Source organism: Oncorhynchus gorbuscha, linkage group LG10 (genome assembly GCF_021184085.1).
Source record: "Oncorhynchus gorbuscha isolate QuinsamMale2020 ecotype Even-year linkage group LG10, OgorEven_v1.0, whole genome shotgun sequence".
Classification (NCBI taxonomy): domain Eukaryota; kingdom Metazoa; phylum Chordata; class Actinopteri; order Salmoniformes; family Salmonidae; genus Oncorhynchus; species Oncorhynchus gorbuscha.
In genome coordinates, this window is record NC_060182.1 from 96,442,366 (window position 1) to 96,447,365 (window position 5,000).

At 50.3% G+C, this 5,000-nt stretch overlaps 1 pseudogene; it reads left to right on the forward strand.

Annotated features, from left to right (window-relative positions):
• The window catches only part of LOC124046993, a 75,131-nt pseudogene that overhangs the window by 11,988 nt on the left and 58,143 nt on the right, over positions 1-5,000 (forward strand).

Below are 5,000 nucleotides of genomic sequence, written 5' to 3' on the forward strand. Positions count from 1 at the left end.
CATTTACATTACATTTACATTTAAGTCATTTAGCAGACGCTCTTATCCAGAGCGACTTACAAATTGGTGCATTCACCTTATGACATCCAGTGGGACAGTCACTTAACAATAGTGCATCTAAAACTTAGGGGGTGGGGTGAGAGGGATTACTTAACCTATCCTAGGTATTCCTTAAAGAGGTGGGGTTTCAGGTGTCTCCGGAAGGTGGTGATTGACTCCGCTGTCCTGGCGTCGTGAGGGAGTTTGTTCCACCATTGGGGGGCCAGGGCAGCGAACAGTTTTGACTGGGCTGAGCGGGAGCTGTACTTCCTCAGTGGTAGGGAGGCGAGCAGGCCAGAGGTGGATGAACGCAGTGCCCTTGTTTGGGTGTAGGGCCTGATCAGAGCCTGGAGGTACTGAGGTGCCGTTCCCCTCACAGCTCCGTAGGCAAGCACCATGGTCTTGTAGCGGATGCGAGCTTCAACTGGAAGCCAGTGGAGAGAACGGAGGAGCGGGGTGACGTGAGAGAACTTGGGAAGGTTGAACACCAGACGGGCTGCGGCGTTCTGGATGAGTTGAAGGGGTTTAATGGCACAGGCAGGGAGCCCAGCCAACAGCGAGTTGCAGTAATCCAGACGGGAGATGACAAGTGCCTGGATTAGGACCTGCGCCGCTTCCTGTGTGAGGCAGGGTCGTACTCTGCGGATGTTGTAGAGCATGAACCTACAGGAACGGGCCACCGCCTTGATGTTAGTTGAGAACGACAGGGTGTTGTCCAGGATCACGCCAAGGTTCTTGGCGCTCTGGGAGGAGGACACAATGGAGTTGTCGACCGTGATGGCGAGATCATGGAACGGGCAGTCCTTCCCCGGGAGGAAGAGCAGCTCCGTCTTGCCGAGGTTCAGCTTGAGGTGGTGATCCGTCATCCACACTGATATGTCTGCCAGACATGCAGAGATGCGATTCGCCACCTGGTCATCAGAAGGGGGAAAGGAGAAGATTAATTGTGTGTCGTCTGCATAGCAATGATAAGAGAGACCATGTGAGGTTATGACAGAGCCAAGTGACTTGGTGTATAGCGAGAATAGGAGAGGGCCAAGAACAGAGCCCTGGGGGACACCAGTGGTGAGAGCGCGTGGTGAGGAGACAGATTCTCGCCACGCCACCTGGTAGGAGCGACCTGTCAGGTAGGACGCAATCCAAGCGTGGGCCGCGCCGGGAGATGCCCAACTCGGAGAGGGTGGAGAGGAGGATCTGATGGTTCACAGTATCGAAGGCAGCCGATAGATCTAGAAGGATGAGAGCAGAGGAGAGAGAGTTAGCTTTAGCAGTGCGGAGCGCCTCCGTGATACAGAGGAGAGCAGTCTCAGTTGAATGACTAGTCTTGAAACCTGACTGATTTGGATCAAGAAGGTCATTCAGAGAGAGATAGCGGGAGAGCTGGCCAAGGACGGCACGTTCAAGAGTTTTGGAGAGAAAAGAAAGAAGGGATACTGGTCTGTAATTGTTGACATCGGAGGGATCGAGTGTAGGTTTTTTCAGAAGGGGTGCAACTCTCGCTCTCTTGAAGACGGAAGGGACGTAGCCAACGGTCAGGGATGAGTTGATGAGCGAGGTGAGGTAAGGGAGAAGGTCTCCGGAAATGGTCTGGAGAAGAGAGGAGGGGATAGGGTCAAGCGGGCAGGTTGTTGGGCGGCCGGCCGTCACAAGACGCGAGATTTCATCTGGAGAGAGAGGGAGAAAGAGGTCAGAGCACAGGGTAGGGCAGTGTGAGCAGAACCAGCGGTGTCGTTTGACTTAGCAAACGAGGATCGGATGTCGTCGACCTTCTTTTCAAAATGGTTGACGAAGTCATCTGCAGAGAGGGAGGAGGGGGAGGGGGCGGAGGATTCAGGAGGGAGGAGAAGGTGGCAAAGAGCTTCCTAGGGTTAGAGGCAGATGCTTGGAATTTAGCGTGGTAGAAAGTGGCTTTAGCAGCAGAGACAGAGGAGGAAAATGTAGAGAGGAGGGAGTGAAAGGATGCCAGGTCCGCAGGGAGGCGAGTTTTCCTCCATTTCCGCTCGGCTGCCCGGAGCCCTGTTCTGTGAGCTCGCAATGAGTCATCGAGCCACGGAGGCGGGAGGGGAGGACCGAGCCGGCCTGGAGGATAGGGGACATAGAGAGTCAAGGGATGCAGAGAGGGAGGAGAGGAGGGTTGAGGAGGCAGAATCAGGAGATAGGTGGGAGAAGGTTTGAGCGGAGGGAAGAGATGATAGGATGGAAGAGGAGAGAGTAGCGGGGGAGAGAGAGCGAAGGTTGGGACGGCGCGATACCATCAGTAGGGCAGTGTGGAGGTGTTGGATGAGAAAGCGAGGAAAAGGATACAAGGCAGTGGTCGGAGACTTGGAGGGGAGTTGCAGTGAGGTTAGTGGAAGAACAGCATCTAGTAAAGATGAGGTCGGCGTATTGCCTGCCTTGTGAGTAGGGGGAAGGTGAGGAGGTGAGGTCAAAGAGAGGAGAGGAGTGGAAAGAAGGAGGCAGAGAGGAAGAGTCAAAAAGGTAGGCGTGGGGAGGTTAAAGTCGCCCAGAACTGTGAAGGTGAGCCGTCCTCAGGAAAGGAGCTTATCAAGGCATCAAGCTCATTGATGAACTCTCCGAGGAACCTGGAGGCGATAAATGATAAGGATGTTAAGCTTGAAAGGGCTGTGACTGTGACAGCATGGAATTCAAAAGGAGGCGATAGACAGATGGGTAAGGAGAAAGAGAGAATGACCACTTGGGAGAGATGAGATCCCGGTGCCACCACCCGCTGACCAGATGCTCTCGGGGTGTGCGAGAACACGTGGGCGGACGAAGAGAGAGCAGTAGGAGTAGCAGTGTTGTCTGTGGTGATCCATGTTTCCGTCAGTGCCAAGAAGTCGAGGGACTGGAGGGAGGCATAGGCTGAGATGAACTCTGCCTTGTTGACCGCAGATTGGCAGTTCCAGAGGCTACCGGAGACCTGGAACTCCACGTGGGTCGTGCGCGCTGGGACCACCAGAGTAGGGTGGCCGCGGCCACGCGGTGAGGAGCGTTTGTATGGTCTGTGCAGAGAGGAGAGAACAGGGATAAACAGACACATAGTTGACAGGCTACAGAAGAGGCTACGCTAATGCAAAGGAGATTGGAATGACAAGTGGACTACACGTCTCGAATGTTCAGAAAGTTAAGCTACGTAGCAAGAATCTTATTGACTAAAATGATTAAAATGATACAGTACTGCTGAAGTAGGCCAGCTGGCAGTGGGTGCGTTGTTGACACTACACTAATCAAGTCATTCCGTTGAGTGTAATAGTTTCTGCAGTGTTGCTATTCGGGGGCTAGCAGGCTAGCTAGCAGTGTTGTTTACGTTACGTTGCGTTAAAAGAACGACAATAGATGGCTAGCGAACCTAGAAAATCGCTCTAGACTACACAATTATCTTTGATACAAAGACGGCTATGTAGCTAGCTAAGTAGCTAGCTACGATCAAACAAATCAAACCGTTGTACTGTAATGAAATGAAGTGAAAATGTGATACAACCTGTGAATGCGACCGGGTAGTTGAGTTCTATACAGAAGACGTTGGCTAGCGTTGGCTAGCTGTTGGCTAGCTAGCAGAGTCACCTACGTTAAGGACGACAAATAGCTGGCTAGCTAACCTCGGTAAATTAAGATAATCACTCTAAGACTACACACTCTAAACCTAAACAACACAATTATCTTGGATACGATGATACGATGATACGAAGACAGCAAAGACAGCTATGTAGGTAGCTAACACTAAACTAATCAAGTCGTTCAGTTGAGTGTAAAAGTTTCTCCAGTGCAGCTAATCAGTGGACGTTAGCTAACTGGCTAATGAAGACTATAGTTGGGGCGTGAAATCGATAATTAGCAATTATCTTTGATACAAAGGCGGCTATGTAACTAGCTGAAAGAAATTGCTAGATAAGACAAATCAAACCGTTGTGATATAATGAAATATAATGAAAAAGTTATACTACCGTTGGACGGCGTGCAGATCGACCATCGCTCCAACCGGAACCGGATACGGATGCGGTGGTAGTAGTAGTGGTATTGGTGGTAGTAGTAGTGGTATTGGTGGTAGTAGTAGTGGTATTGGTGGTAGTAGTAGTGGTATTGGTGGTAGTAGTAGTGTATTGGTGGTAGTAGTAGTAGTGGTGGAGGTATTGGTGGTAGTAGTGGTGGTATTGGTGGTAGTAGTAGTGGTATTGGTGGTAGTAGTAGTGGTGGTGGTAGTAGTAGTAGTGGTGGTGGTGGTAGTATTAGTAGTATTGGGGGTGGTAGGAGTGGTGGTATTGGTGGTAGACATAGTGGTGGTGGTAGTAGTAGTATTGGTGGTAGTAGTAGTGGTGGAGGTATTGGTGGTAGTAGTAGTGGTATTGGTGGTAGTAGTAGTATTGGTGGTAGTAGTAGTGGTGGTGATGTTAACAGCAGTAGTAGTGTTTTATTCATTAGTAGCTACATACATATGTTTATAGGACACCATTTTGTTAGTTTTGTCTATATGCACAATGCAGTGATAATGCTACACTGGAAGTATTTTATCCATCCAGGCACATTGAAATGGAGTCAAGTATTCTGTGGTCTGGCAACGGACGGGGGAAAGATTCAGTGATTCATTCTGTCCAACGTGCTTCAACTTTTCCTCCATTAATTCATATTAATATGGAGAGGAGCTTTATGCAGAATACCATCAGTCAAAGGAGAATGTGTGTCTCTGTCTCTCTCTCTCTCGGTCTCTCTCTCCCTCTCTCGTGTGTGTGTGTGTTGCGTGTCTCCCTCTCTCGTGTGTGTGTGTGTTGCATGTCTCCCTCTCTCGTGTGTGTGTGTGTGTGTTGCGTGTCTCCCTCTCTCGTGTGTGTGTGTTGCGTGTCTCCCTCTCTCGTGTGTCTGTGTGTGAACGGCACGTGTGTGTTTCTGCGTCTGAGTTTCTCTCATTCTCTGCTTCCAGGGATGACTTCTCCATCATCCAGCAGGAGATCTTCATGGTGAAGGAA